Raw genomic sequence first — 16532 nt, 5'->3', positions numbered from 1 at the left:
GGACTCAGAGAGAGAGAAAAAAAAAAAAAAAAACTGAGCAGGTGTCATGGCCAAGGGAGGAGAGAAGGTCATGGATAGCAGAGACCAAAGGATGACAAGAGCAGCAGGCTGCTCACTGAGTCGGTAGATATTGAAACACTGTGGAGGGAACCGTGAGTGACAAAATGGAGGGCCCTGGCAATGGCTAGCAGCTCTGCTGTGAACAACTTCATGATTCCAGCAAGAAATGTTGTTCTAAGCCAGTAGGAGATATGAAAGCTTATCTTGCTGTTATCTATCATCTTAGAACCATCAGTGTAGAAGATGATAGCATCCGGGAACTCTGCAAGGACAGAACGTACAAGACGTCAGAAGACCACAGGAACAACAGGGGCCTTAGGACTCTGGTATAGGTCGGTACTAATCCACAGTCTAGTCACCATCCAGAGGAGAGGGAGGGGGGCGGGGTGAGAGGAAATACACTGTGTGCATTTCAGTAAGTGGAGATGGAATGGGGGGAAGTGAGAAGCATTCCAATCGGCAATCTCACCTGTGCCCATTGATCAGGAACGAGACATCCCTCACTTGCAAAGAGGATAGGGTACACAGGATGGTCAGGGAATCTGCGAATTGTGATTGCATAAGAAACCAGGAGCACACCAAGATGTGTGGACCAGGAGGCGGACAGCATTCAGCTTCCACATGCATGTAGTCTTCTGGTGGCAAATGTGGGGAAGCCACATCAGCTTTTTATCAAAAATAAGGCTGAAGAAATGGGACTGTGCTGCAACATCGAGGAGCTGGTTGCCTAAGTCAAATTCTGGACTGGGGTGTACTGCGGATCAACAACAAAAATGCATAACTTGCATTCTGGGGGGAGAAAACTGGAAGCCGCGGGGGGTCTGCCAGGATAAACCCCTGGACAGCTGACTGTTGCTGGCAGCTAGAAGGCTACAGAGCTTGGACCAAACCTGCGATGAAGAGCCATACGCCTCCAGGGAGGAAACAGAGCACCCAGCATTCCTTTTTATTCTGCTTAATAAGGTAATGAGTCTTAAAACAGAGACGCTTAAAAGCGAGGAGTCTGGTCTGTGAAGGTGGTCCTAGACAGCGACTGCTACGTCCTTGGTCCACCACAGTACTGATCAACAATGAGAGGGAGCTGTGGACAGGGGGAAAGCAGTGCCAGCAGCATGAAGAATAGTGGCAGAGATGCCCTGCACGACCCCGTCAATGCAGTTCAAGAGAGAGGTGTTGAAGTGCACAGCAGACGTATATGAAGGCCAACTGGCCCTGGGGAATGCCTAACGTGGGGGCCTGTCTGCCTGGTGGTGGCAGGGAAATGACAGAATCACCAGAAAGTGGTCACTGACACAAAGATTGTCATCAGGTGACCAATGTAGGCAAGCCACAAGAGCAAGGGAGGAGAGTGTGAGATTGTTAGCAGTAAAGGTGCCATGAGCAGCACTGAAGTGTGTAGGGGAACCGTCATTGAGGAGACACAAATCAAAGTCTGTAGTAAGTTGGTCAATAGAAGACCCCTACCCGATGAAGTGGCACTACCCTGTGGCCAGCAAGGTTCCAACAGAATGCCCAATAAACATTGGAGAGAAATCATCACGAAAGTGCATTTCTTGAAGAGAAAGACAGAATGAATAGTAGGAGGAAAGAAGGTGTTGTATTTCTGGGAGGTAACAATAATATCCATTGCAATTCCACTGGATCATCATATGGTGAGAGTCCAGGTGAGACATAAGGAAGCCAAGGGGAGGTCATGCCACTTGGTTGGTGGTCACCATCAACGATGATGAGGTGATACCCATAAAAACTGGATCTGGTTGAGGATGAGGTGGAGGGGGCAAAGCCCCCTGTGAAACTGGGCAAGCCTCTTCCTTTGACTTGTGCTGCTTTTTCTTCTTCTTTTAAGGAGGGAGGAGGCGTTATCAGTAAGGGAATAGGTGGCAGTGATGTCAGGATCAGACAGAGAGCAAGTGGCTGTGGGAACCTCGGAGCTAGGGTCTCTCTTCTGGCCTGAAGGTGCAAGCTTACTGTCCTGAGAATGCTGGGGAGAGGTTTTCCAAGACAGAGCCCCATCCCTAGCAGGAGCCAGAGAAGAGGACATCTTCCCTGGCCTAGGAGGAGGAGGAGGAGGAGGATGCGGATGAGGAGGAGCAGCACTTCCTGAAGGGGAAGGGTTAGGAGCCACCGAGGGTTAGGGAGGCAGGATGGGGTAAGGGGGAGGGGTGAGCAGGGGAAGATATAACTGAGGCAGATGTAGAGGAGAGATTTACAGGGTGAAGTGTGTCAAACCTTTTCCTAACCTCAGAGTAGCTGAGATGGCCAAGGAAGTCCTGAATTCTTTTTTCCTTCATGTGCACTGGACACACTGGTGAGTGGGGAGAATGGACACCAGAGCAGTTTTCACAGTTAGGTGGTGGGGTGCAAGGGCTCCCCACATGAAGAGGGTGGCCACGGTCACCACAAACGGAAATGTCATTGTATTGCAAGGACATGTGGCCCAACTTGAGGTAATGGAAGCAACGCATGGGAGGTGGAAAGTACAGTTTCATGTTGCATCTGTACACCACTCCTTGACCTTCTTGGGCAGGATATCCCCCCCTCAAATGCGACGCTGAAAGTGCTAGTGTTTACACAATGGTCCTTAGGGCCTTCTTAAGAACACCAGACAAAATGAATGTCATGTCATTCCAGATTATCCGTAAGTTCTTTATCGAACTGGAGGAGAAGATCCCTACAGAAAATTACATCCTATGTCATATTGAGTGGCTGGTGAGGAGTGATAGTCGTGGGGATGTCTCCTAAATGGTCGCAGGCACAGAGGGAGGCTGAATGACTGGCAGAAGTTGTCTTTATAAGGAGAGAGCCAGATCTCATCTTGCTTAATGACTCAACTTCATCGAACTTGTCCTCAATATGTACCCCCCCAAAAAAAAGGAATTTGGTGGCAAAAAATGTCTCCCACTGGTCCTGATACAGACCAGGAACCATGGACAAGGTTTAGCCCCAAGCCAGCAGGCCTAGCCCTCCTCCCAGGGTGTACCCAAGGAGGGTAAGGCTGGGAAGACAGAAACAGGATACGAGACAGAAATATGTTGAGAAAGAGATGTGGCCACAGTAGAGTGGCCAGAGATTTTAACCCATTTCATGTGCCAAATGTCTGCCCTGGTACCACCCACTCTGAACAGAGGCTTGCCTTTTGGGCGCCACCCAGTCACAGCAACGGCCACCTGGCAGGACGGCGTTGCCGGGGGTTCCGATGCCCCAAAAAGATAAGCAACCACTCCTAGGCTTGCACAAGGTGTTCACAGTACATATACCAGCTGTGTGATCCCTATGGTGTAAGGGGACTCAGCCAGATGGGTATACATGAGGGTGGTCTGAAAATTTCTCGGAAAGGAAAGGAAAAAAAAAGTTATGTACATCACTGAAACTTTTTTTATCCTTGTAGATTAATGCACTTGGTCCAACGATGTTCCAGTGCCTTGATCCCATCTCAAAAATGAGTTTCCTCCAGGCCTGCAAAATAGTTGTCAACACCGGCTATCAATTCTTCCTTTGAAGTCAATCTTCGTCCATGAAGAAAATTTTTTAGTTTTGGGAAGAGATGGAAGTCTGACGGAGCCATATCAGGTGAATACGGCAACAACGGCATGGCAAGAATTTTGCCTTGGCAATGGCACGTGTAAGGGTACACAATGTCTTGATAGCAGACGTCTTTCTTTGTTGCTAAACCTGGCCTTCTTTCACGTGTATTTTGTTGCAATTTTGAGAACTCAAAGGTAAGTAAAAGACATCAGTTGACAAAAAAAGTAAATACTTCTGTATTTCTAAACATGTGAGCAAAAATCTTAAGTACTAACATCAACAGCTTTTGGAATTAACTGTTTTTAGATGGAGAAAGCAAGCCAAATGGTATATATGTTTCATAAAGACCACTGATGTTATCTTATTTCAATAAAATAAAAGACATTTGGTGATAAAAATACGCATTTCATTGGAGTCGCAAGACAGATTTAAAGTATCTTCAGAAATAACCTCAGAAAAAAGTAGACCTATTGAAAGAAGTGTATACGGCAGGGAAGAGTTGTGTACACCAACACTATAGGGGACTGCCAATAAAATGTTGGTTCTACTATGTTTGTTATTGTCAGTCATTACCCACTGTGTTATACCTACTATTTTACAGGTATTGTGTGGTTTTTCTCTCAAGAAATACATGAGCACATAGCGTACAAACTGCCAGTGACTGTCACAATTTTCTTCCTCTTATCATCCACACTTTCTAATATATAAACTGCTTTCTCAGTGCGAAAATGTACTGAGACCATGGATAAATCAGGAAAATCTCCCCCATTACACCACACAAAAACAGACCTGGCCTGCAGGCAGATTGGTGAGACAAGATGCGATGGGCAGGGCCTGCACATTAGTGGGAAATGATGGGCTTCAGTTTATCAACCCCAGTCCATTAGAGATACACATAAAATGGCCTTTGTTTTCAACCGTCATGGAAGTCCACTGGTGTGGCCAGCTATTTAGACATCATAGACACATGTTGAAATAAGACTGTGATGATCAATCCATGCAATAGATAACTTGCATGAATACTCTGAGAATCAATACTATTGAGGATGGATAACAACTCACTGTAAAGATGATCACTGAGCTGCAGACAGGCATATAGAAAAGACAATTACACTCTCACAACTAAATTTTTGGTCACAGCCTTTGTCAGAAAACAAGAGCACGCACACATTCACACAGTCACTCAGACACAGCTCATGTAACATGACAACTGTCTCTGCCCACTGCATCAACAGTCTCTGAGAATCAGATCTAAACATATCACCCCTCACACCTCCCTGCCTCTCATCAGCAGCTTCTAGGCTAGCAGCAAGAAGTATGGCAGCACTGACTGCAAGATGAGGGGAGTGGTAGAACGGGAAGAAGCAGTAAGAATGAGGGAGTGGGGAATCGGCTCACACACTCAGCTGTGCCAAGCCAGCAATGATGTGTGACATCTCAGTGAACACACCATTTCATCTACTGAGTTAAGAACGAGATTTCTCCAGTATTTCTTTTCCAAATTTCCCTGATATTTACCAGACAAGTTTGAAATTTCCTGACTTGCAGAACCTGTGGCAACCCTGCAATTTCATCAACATTAAAAATACATTGGTATTCAAATTTCTGTTGCTTACAGCCCCCTTTTTTACACACACATATAAATCTCCACAGTTGTTTTACTGAATGCAGTAGCTCAACCTAAGCTTGTAGATTGATGTTTACATGACAACGACCTGTTCTAATGGTGCGAAAACACTCTTAAGCAGTCTCAGAGCCCATTTTTTTTTTTTTTTTTTTAATTCTACCAATCTGCTGGTATTTTTATTTTATTAACTTCTCCAGACCGGAAAGGAAATTCAAGGATAGTTTTACGACTTACATCATAATGAAGTTTAACTGCCCTTTCTCAGATAACCATCTAACAAGTTTTCCATGTCCTCTCATTAGAAACTTATCTTGAATTATAAATAGGTGTGAAAGAGACTGCTAGCCTATCTACATAGCCACAGGACTTTTCTTAATGTATTGCTCTGGTTGCCTGTCTATAAGAAAAGTTTTGCCACACTACCCACACTTTTATTTTCATTATCACACTCTTTCAATTGTTCGTTACCAGAAGAAAAGCACTCTGAAAACCAAGCAATTCAGAGAAATTAAGACTAAGACATTTTTTAAAAAAACACTTTAAGTTCATAAAGTTTGTAGCAGCATCAATAACTGTTGTTTTGGTGTAAGTGGCTTCCTCAAACATGGTGGTCAATATGGTGGTCAATCCTTCCTTAATGCCTGTATTTGTTCGTGACTGATGTGAAATTTTAAGTGAGTGTGCTTAGTAGACAACGAGTTTTTATAATGTATATTCTATCTGTATGTTTATGTATCAGTGTATTTCAAGCTGTCTTAAAAGGATGATGCCAACACTTATTCGGAATGTGTGAAAAACTTAAAAAACATGCAGCACAGACAAAACTTGCCATCAACTCCAACTTCGAACAGAGGAATGGCTATGTTTCTGTGTAACTTCTGATCATTGTTACAGCAAAGAATAGAAGCTTTTGATGGCAAATTCAATTAACAGTCAAATCTCTCCTACTGTCAGACCTACCTACATTTCCATAAGGCATTTAATACATAAACAGCATACCAAAGTAACTCGCTTCAATGCAGTTCAAAGTTCTTACATAAAAAAGTTGTTTTTCTGTAGCAGCAATTCACATGAAAGGAAATTATTACATCTTTTTTAACCAATTGTAGGGTTTCCAAGTTTTCCATACAGTTCTTGGCCGGTGGACAGAATTTCCATAACATGAGAAATGCAAGTGAGCAAGAATTTTATACCACATTTAACTAACTACAAATAAAATAAATGATGAAAGGTTTACACAAACACAGCCTATCATTGTGATAAAACCAGTATTTTGTGAAGCTACCATGACATGTTACTTTTATTAAAGCCCATATATGATCGACACTGTACTGCTGTCAGTTCAGCTCTCAAGCAACCATTAGGCAGATGCATCTAGTGGGCAAAACTGCAACTCTGTCATTCACAATGGTTGGATGAAATAAAATGAACACTAGCTAATAAGGCACCAATATTAACAATTTGGGCCCAGAGTGCAGTGAGAATGTTCCTAGTGAGTGATTTTATTTTATTTACATGTCAAGTCCCGTATGACCAAATTGAGGAGCAAATTTCCAAGGTCATGGAATGTGTCGGTACATGAAATTACAACATAAAAGTAATAACAGATAAAAATAAATGTTTACGATCCCGAAATAGTCAGTCCATAGATTTCAGTAAATGCAATCAACAATTCAACAAGAATCACGTTTATTTTTCACGGAACTCCTCGACAGAATAGTAGTGACCAATGAGGAAACTCTTCAGTTTTGATTTGAAAGTGCGTGGATTGCTGCTAAGATTTTTTAATTCAAGTGGTAGCTTACTGAAAATGGATGCAGCAGTATACTGCACACTTTTCTGCACAAGAATTAAGGAAGTCCGATCCAAACGCAGATTTGATATCTGCCAAGTATTAACTGAGTGAAAGCTGCTTATTCTTGGGAAAGCTAATATTGGTAACAAGAAACGACAGTAAGGAATATACATATAATGAGAGGCCCAAGTCAAAATACCCAAACTTGTGAACAGGAGTCAACAAGAGGTCGTGAACTTACACCACTTATTGCCCGAACTGACCATTTCCGAGCCAAAAATATCCTTTTAGACTGGGAAGAGTTACCCCAAAATATAATACCATATGATACAAGTGAATGAAAATATGCAAAGTAGACTAATTTTCATGTTGAATGATCACTCACTTCAGATACAATACGAACAGTAAAAATGGCAGCATTAAGTCTTTGACCAAGATCATGAACATGGGCTTTCCACGACAGCTTACTCTCTATCTGAACTCCTAGAAATTTGAGCTGTTCAGTTTCACTAATCATATGCCCATTCTGTGAAATTAAAACGTCGGGTTTTGTTGAATTGTGGTGTTAGAAACTGTACAAACTGAGTCTTATTGTGATTTAGCGTTAGTTTATTTTCTACAAGCCATGAACTTATGTCACGAACTGCACTAAACCCAAGTCAACATTGCACACAACATCCTTTATTACTAAGCTAGTGTCATCAGCAAACAGAAATATTTTAGAATTACCCGTAGTACTAGATAGCCTATCATTTATATAAATAAGGATCAGGAGTGGCCCCCATCTCTGATCCCTGGGGCAATGCATACAAACTGTGACTCATTGATATTATACTCATAGAATATTCTGTTTTTTCAAGTTGTGACATGTACAATTTAACATTTCTCGATATTTAAAGCATGGCGCCTGCCTGTGCGTCAGTTTGAGATTTAATCCGGAGCTGACTGGATATTTGTGCATCTTTTTTTTTCAGATAATAGGCTTCATTATATCTACCTGTGTCAGCTGCAAAATACTGTCTGCCAGGTGATTAATATGCAACATCTATGTTCATATGTTTTGCCAAAGTGTCCAAACCAAAATATTATATGTGGCATAAAGGAGGAAGGGGCCTGCCAAAGTGTTCATTGATAATCATGATTTGTACAGATTGGTGATAATGGCTGTAACAGTTAACCTTTTATCTGTGCAGTGAATTGTATAAAAAAAAAACGTTGTCCTCTATTATGGTTTTGTATGCATTGCCCCAGTGATCTGTATTGGGGCCACTCCTGTTCCTTATTTATATAAATGATATGCCCTCTAGTATTATGGGTAACTCTAAAATATTTCCGTTTGCTGATGACACAAGCTTGGTAGTAAAGGATGTTGTGTGCAGCACTGGCTCTGTTTCAAACAGTGCAGTTCATGACGTAAGTTCATAGCTTGTAGAAAATAAACTAACACTAAATCACAATAAGACTCAGTTTTCAAAGTTTCTAACACACAATTCAACAAAACTCAATGTTTTGATTTCACAGAATGAGCATACGATTAGTGAAACTGAACAGTTCAAATTTCTAAGTGTTCAGATAGATAGTAAGCTGTCGTGGAAAGCCCATGTTCACGATCTTGTTCAAAGACTTAATGCTGCCATTTTTAAAATTCATTCATATGGTATCTGAAGTGAGTGATCATTCAACATGAAAATTAGTCTACTTTTTGTATTTTTGCAGAAATCAAACCTACATTTGGATCGGACTTCCTTAGTTCTTGCGCAGAAAGGTGTGCAGTATACTGTTGCATCCATTTTCAATAAGCTACCACTAGAATTCAGAAATCTTAGCAGTAATCCATGCGCTTTCAAACTGAAACTCAAGAGTTTCCGCATGGGTCTGTCGAGGAGTTTCTTGAAAAATTAAGCTTGGTCTTGTTTTATTGTTGATTGTGTTTACTTAAACTTATGGACTGGCTTTTTTTTAGAGTTCATAAACGTTTCATTTTTATCTACTATTACTTTTATGTTGTAATTTCATGTACTGCCACATTCCCTGACCTTGGAGATTTGCTCCTCAATTTGGTCCTACGGACCTTGACGTGTAAAAAAAAAGAAAGCTAGTCATGGGAGTGTGCAATGTGGTCTATTCACCTAGACCAGAGACACAAAATGCTGTAGCACAAACAGTTGCGTATTTCCATTCTGCATGCATTCATATGCTTCTTGTTAACATTAAATATTGGTTTCTGCTGCAGTATGTAAATAGTTTTATCACTTTTCTGCACATTTCTGTAAATAGTTTGAGACATTCTGTCAGGCAAATAAACAAATTACAACTATTACATTACCAGCCGCAACTGCTATCTTCCAATGACAATGCTAACTGTACCTTGAGAATGCAGAGCAATATGACAATTGTGAAAAGTATGCAAGGTATGACCAAGCACTATGTTATTCTCACCCAGGTATAATTGTGTGCATTCTTGACCATTCATTTATGCTACAGCCTTTTTGACCAACAATATTAAAATGGCAGAATCACTTATGAGCACTGTCAGCTCATTAAGCACAATGAAAATATCTGCATTTTCCCTTTGCATTCCAAACAGCATGAATTCGAAATCTGCTTCTACTGGAATTTACTATCATCAGAGCATCTTCATCCTCAAAGTTTAGAAGTCCCAAATACTATTTACAGAAATCCATGGTTTTCTGTCTTGAGCATATGTCATCGCAGTTGTACAAGTATTATACCATGTTACAATTCAAATCAGTTCCATGTTCAATCCTTCAAAAACCTGCTATTCTCTGTGGGTCACGCTTAACAGTGTGGCTATAGCAATTGAGCTGGAGTAAAAAGGTAATTCTACTTCAAATGTACTAATTTTAGGAACCATCCTCACCTGACAATTTTGCTCGCATGTACCCTAGAGGAAAGAACTAAGTCGTGGAAAATTGGAGCTCAATGTACAAAAAAATTCAAGGTTTTTGTTTCACTGGAATGAGCAGGTTCCTTTTATTCTATCAAAGAGCTTTCTATGGCACTAGCCCCTGATTTACTTGTTTTTAATTTTGCATCTCTCCCCAGAACTAAGTCCCAAGCGACTGGTAAAAAGCACAGGTGACACCAATATATAAGAAAGGTAAAAGAACGGATCCCCAAAGTTACAGACCAATATCCCTAACTTCAGCTTGCTGCAGAGTCCTTAAACATATTCTCAGTTCGAATGTAACAAACTTTCTTGAGACTGAGAAGATTATGTTCACGAATCAACATGGTTTTAGAAAGCATTGCTCATGCAAAACTCAGCTTGCTATTTTTTCACATTATATACTGCGAACTACGGATGAAGGACAACAGGCAGATTCCATATTTCTAGATTTTCAGAAAGCATTTGATATGGTGCCCCATTGCAGCTGTTAACAAAGGTACAGGCATACAGAGTAAGTACACATGTATGTTTGTGGCTCAAAGACTTCTTAAGTAATAGAACCCACTACATTGACCTCGATGGCGAATGTTCATCAGAGACAAGGGTATTGTCAGGAGTGCCCCGTGGAAGTGTGATAGGACCATTGTTGTTCTCTTTGTACGTAAATGATTAGGTGGACAGGGTGGGCAGTTGTTTGCTGACGATGCTTTGGTGTACGATAAGTGCTCGAAGTTGAGTGCCTGCAGAAAGATACAAGACAACTTAGACAAAATTTCCAGTTGGCATGATGAATGGTAGCTAGCCCTAAATGTGGAAAAAATGTAAGTTAATGTGGGTGAGTAGGAAGAACAAACCTGTAATGTTCAGATACAGCATTACTAGTGTCCAGCTTGACACAGTCAAGTCACTTAAATATCTGGCCATAATGTTTCAAAGCGGTATGAGGTGAAAACTGTGGTGAAGGTGAATGGTAGACTTCAGTTTATTGGAAGAATTTTAGGAAAGAGTGTTCCACCTGTAAAGGAGATTGCATACAGGACACTGATGTGGCCTATTAAGTACTGCTCGAGTGTTTGGGATACGCACCATGTCACATTGAAGAAAGACATCGAAGCAATTCAAAGGTGGGCTGCAAGATTTGTTACTGGTAGGTTCCAACACATGTAAGTGTTACGGAGATGTTTCAGGAACTCAAATGGGAATATCTGGAGGGAAAATGGCATTCTTTTCGAGAAACACCACTGAGAAAATTTAGAGAACCGGCATATGAAGCTGACCGCTAAACAATTCTACTGCTGCCACCATACACTGTGTATGAGGACCATAAGATAAGATTAAAGAAATCAGAGGCACGTAGACAGTAGTTTTTCCCCCTTGCTCTATTTGCGAGCAGAAAAGGAAATGACTAGTAGTAGTAGTAGTAGTAGTAGTACACAGTATCCTCTGCAATGTACCATATAGTGGCTTGCAGTGTGTCTATGCAGGTGGAAAGGGAAGGTTGTGTAGACACACTGGATATAATGAAAAAAAGTGAGCTTGGAAATTCTACTGAAAGTTTTTTTTTAGTTTATTTTGTGTATTGCAAAAGTAGTGTTGCAACTGTTTCTCAAAATCAAATCAAGTAAATAAAAGGGCTTACAAGCTCTTGAAGCAGCTGCGGGCTAGTTGAAAAAATACCAGAAAATGTGAATTTTTACTAGGCCGAGAGTCATGTCCAAGGTCAAGAGTCATGTCCAACATGCCAGAATGAAGCTCACAACAAACTTGCAGTTTAATCATCTCAGAGGATTCCCATTCTGCTGCTGATAAACATACACAAACTACTGAAAAGAAAACTCAAGTTAGTCAGCTCTTGGCACTTTCCCTGTAAAATGTCAGAAAAATTCAAATCAAGATTCCTGAGGCCACACAAAGTGAAGATTGTCAAGTAGAGTTTTTACTAAGATTGCTGCTGTTGGTAGGTCTAGGCCAGGTACATTCATAAAACAAAATGCCCATACCATTAATATTATTCTAAATTATTATTTTTATTATTAACATCAGTAGCAGTAGTATTAGAAGAGTACTTAGTATTACTGCTGTTAAGTTCTTTGTATTGTTATTCCCATTGTCATTAAATACACTCAAAGCTGGTTTCAAATCATTCTTAATTCTGCTACCACCATTTTATTATTATTTATCACATTAAAATTATTACAATTTTCAAACAACTGTGGTGCAAACTGTACTGCATGGTTCAAACTATGTAGCAATGTAAGAGGGGGCTTGAAGGCCATAAGCTGATCAGATAAAATATATGTGTTGTGTTGATACTACAAGTTACTGAAAGAAAGAAAGAAGAAGAAGAAGACGAAGAAGAAAAGAAACGTGAGTTTCTTCAAATGCTGAGAAACTACAAATGCTAACAGTTGCTTCAAACAGTCGATAGATAGCACAAGTGGTTAGAAAAAAAGAAGGGAAAATGCTCTTTCCAATGACATAAAAAAAGGGTTTTAACTCTCTTTTACAATGACAAATTTAGTTGGTGGTGTCCTGGCAAAAAGAATTATGCCTCTGTTCAAAATGACAGCAAAAACTGCAAGAACAAAAACACCTGATGCTCAATAATCAGAAGGGAATGTGCGTGGCATACTACAATATGGTTAAAAAGTGAGGGGTTTAACAGTTCAGCAGTGGTTACAAAAAGACCAAGCAACACCAAGACCAAGAAAATACTAGGTGAAGACTTTCTGAAGGACTCAACATATTATTATTATTATTATTATTATTATTATTATTATTATTATGAGGGCTGATGATTCAGTTATGCTTATTACTTTTCAGACTTACTCATTTGTAGTACATGATGTTAAGCAACGTTTTCCTTCAGAGAATAGTAATGAAATATTATATACACCTGCTGAACATTTCCCTAGCACCTGTTTATTGCATTAAATGCCTGCCTCATCAGTGATAGTTTGGGGCTTGACACCATCTCAGTGCATGCATTCACAATAAACCAACAGAACACAATTTAAAAATTTTTGTGAAGTTCCAGAGACGGCTGAATGCCTTAGGGTAAAAGTTTCAAAAAAAATTTGTGAATTTGTTTCATCATGATTTTTTTTTTTATATACTGCTGATTGAGATCTTTTTAGCATAAGTCATGGTGATAGTGTCAGTGACACTGCTAAAAGGTTAGTTGCCCCTGCCTGGTCACAACATACAATGGTAGATCATATTCTAAAAGCAAAATATATGTTTCACTTCTGTGAACAAAACATAAAAAACAAAGTTTTTCTTAATTTCAAAAACAGAACAGGAATCTGCAAGGCCAAGTCAGGAACAGTGAGTCACAAATACTTCTGCTGTCTCTGGATCATGAGCCAACAGTCAATTTGTCTCTTGATTTGCAAAAGATCAGAGTAAGCAGAGTTTTGACTGACTCTGCTTCATTTATGGCCAAAGCGGGACAAGATACATAAGCATATTGAGTCCTATTTGCAAATAAAAAGTCTACAACATAATCAATATGCTGCCTGTTTGTACAAAAATAAATGGTTGACTGGAAATATCTTTAAAATTTCTGAGTGTCATGGGGTTGCTTCATGCATCCATCTGGCCTTACTGCTTGGCTTCACTGGTTACCCTGCCCGATATGACAAATGTCGGATTCTAAGGGACCACACCTCCATGATTCTACTGCTCCAACAAACATTTTGTCAAAATGATATGTTTATCCTAGCATGACTATTCCAGTATTTTATGACAAATTTCACTAATTAAACCAACAACAATGTATTTTCATCATGGAACCCTTGAGCTTGGCACCCAAGGCTAATAAACCTACCTTTTAGTGAATTCAATTTTTCACTTTCATATAATTTTCCATGTGTTGTCTTTTCTTGTAATATCTTATATTTGAATCAAACTGCATTTCCGTAAATGAAGTGTTATGTGTAAAGTCAAAATGTACAAAATCAACTTCCTCAAATGATTTTTCCACCTTCCATATGATCAAAATCCACTGTGTATAGGCCTGCTGTAAAGTGGAAAAACAAGAAACCTTGATGTAGAAGTTGTACTCTATGGGTTGACTAACGAATACAACTATTATACATATATTTTTTGGTTTTCTTACGCAAAATGTACTTGCTAAAATGACAGTTTCTGAATGTGTGACCACAGTATTTCCAAGTTTAGTTTTTGATCTGACTCACAGTGTCTCAAAAATGAACAAAATCTTTTATAGTACAAACACTCTTTTCAAAATAACAAAAATAAATAAAATTGTAGGTGATAATATTTAGCAGTACATCATCAAATTTTATAGAAATTTGATGCAAATATTTTAGATGGTATGTGTGCACATTAATAACATGTAAACTCCAATTAAAATTACTTTGTGACTGACAGGTGGTAGTGATGGAATGGGGGGGATACTGTTGGTGTGCAGTCAGCTATGCTTCACAAGAGGTTCCATGTTCCTGAGAAACAAGCAACACAGTGAGCATTTGACACTTAGGAAAGAACTACAATTGGCTGGCAGCTGGCCCCTACTACTCGATTCACTGAAGCGCCAATAAAAACTAATTGTAACTGGAGTATACAATACTTGGAAATAACTAATCTGGAGTTTGGCAGCATTGATAAAAAATTAATTTCTTAGAAGAACTACTGTAGGGCAGCCAATAATAGTTGTAAAAATTTTTTTAAAAAAATCAGATGATTGAAAAACAGTGACTGTGTTTCATAACCTTGACCTCATGACGCACTCAAATGTTTACGATAGATCATAACAATATTAACAGTTCACTCAGCCCAAGCCATTGTTAACCTAATTTGAATATGTCCATTACATTACTAATTTAACTTCTAAGCCATCTTAAATTTGGCCGAAAATGTTGTAGAGCTTGGACTTTTTGGAGCTCACTACTGAAAGCCTGAAAAGCCTTGAATTTTGCTCAAGCTTAAATCTGGGGCCACATAAGGGAAAATTTTAACCCAAATCGGAGTTGGTCAGTTGACACTTATGGTCCACTTGACAGTTTTTATTTTGAATACCAGTGACTATCTGGTGGGAAGATCATCCTCCAGATCTAATACGTTTTGTAAATTGCTTTTCAAGCAATAGGGTGACGATGCAACAGTGAACAGTAAATTTACTGTAGGCTAAACATATTCTCTCAAACATGCACAGTTGATATCCCTGTTTTAACACATCTTAACATCATTTATAATCACATAACAACAACACTATTAAAACAGTACTGCTCTAATAAATTCAACCTTAAATCACAACAAATGCATATCTCTCTCTCTCTCACACACACACACACACACACACACACACACACACACACACACACACACACAGCCCCAAAGAAACCTGCAGTTTTTATCACAAATTTCTTCTGGTTCCTAAGTTCCCAGAGACCATATTCCATAGACAATTATTCCATGGCAGTTGCACAAACAAAATAGCAAGTATGACCGCACTAATCATGAAATCCAATGAAACCAAGTTATCTAACTACTTCAATACATGCTGACAAACACTTACCACTCAATTCTTCTTTAAACAAGTTCTTTTAAATTCACACGTTCAGATTTACACACTCTACTATACAGTCCACATAATGCTACCAACTACAAGAATATTTCATTGAAGTTAAATTATCTATGTTTGTGGCTGGCATGTAAGGAGAAAGTAGATTGTACCACTGAGTTCCGGTTGACAAAACATCAACAAATAAACTGTTCCATCACACATCACTATTCAAATCAGTCACTAGTAGAATCACCTATTTTCATTCCACTAGGTTGAGTACACACACACTGCTCTGTTATATATTATGAGATTAAAAAAAAAAAGAAAAAAAAAAGAGAACCACTTTGCCGGCTCACTGTCTCGTGTCGTGTAACTCACTTTCACATTTCTTTCCAACACATATCTATAGTAAATTACATACTTGCAGTAACTGTTTTTCTTCTTTACTGTTTTGATGTCTCGAACACAGTGACATTAATTCATTTTCTTTTCCCCACTCCTGTCTTATATACTGTTATTTCAAACTTCTTGTACTGCTCTTCCAGATGCATTTCTGTTATCACAATACCAGCAGACTTCTGGTACAAAACTGCAACTGTTGTGCTAGTCATCAAAAGAAACAAAATTATACACAGCACTCAGTAAAATGTACAACATTATAACGTGAGAAAAACACATCAAAATTTATTAACAATTCCTGTAAGGACAGCTGAGGTTGACAAAGAGACCACACACAAAATGGGCATACAAACCGTGAACAGAGAAAGTGTTGTTAACATAAAAGATATCTCAATCCAATACAATTAAATACTCACACAAATATATATATATATATATATATACATTGTTACAAAAATACGTATGAATTGTAGCGCACAATTTCGTGCATAGGGCTTTATGGAATGGAGGCAAAGTGATAACTTAAATATTGATTGCGTCTAATATAAACCTACTTTAATTAACCGCAACGAGACTGGATAATGCATCAAAGCACGTAAAACTTAAACACCCGTTACTTTTCAATGCATAAACTATCTCTCATTTCCCGCTATCATCAAACATAGTTTATTTTTATTGCTGTTAC

At 39.2% G+C, this 16532-nt stretch overlaps 1 protein-coding gene across 1 annotated transcript in view; it reads right to left on the bottom strand.

Moving 5' to 3' along the window:
• LOC126163110 (zinc finger and SCAN domain-containing protein 2-like) overlaps positions 1-16532 on the bottom strand; it is a 213130-nt gene that overhangs the window by 196078 nt on the left and 520 nt on the right. The window contains exons 2-3 of the mRNA XM_049920033.1: positions 15461-16051; positions 13748-13939 (exon numbers count right to left, since the gene is read on the bottom strand). The gene's annotated coding sequence lies outside the window, so the exon portion shown is untranslated. The remainder of the gene's footprint in view (positions 1-13747; positions 13940-15460; positions 16052-16532) is intronic.

The sequence above is a fragment of the Schistocerca cancellata genome, chromosome 2 (assembly GCF_023864275.1).
Source record: "Schistocerca cancellata isolate TAMUIC-IGC-003103 chromosome 2, iqSchCanc2.1, whole genome shotgun sequence".
Classification (NCBI taxonomy): Eukaryota; Metazoa; Arthropoda; class Insecta; order Orthoptera; family Acrididae; genus Schistocerca; species Schistocerca cancellata.
The sequence above is the reverse complement of the archived record's forward strand: the minus strand, read 5'-3'. Positions and strand labels throughout refer to the sequence as shown.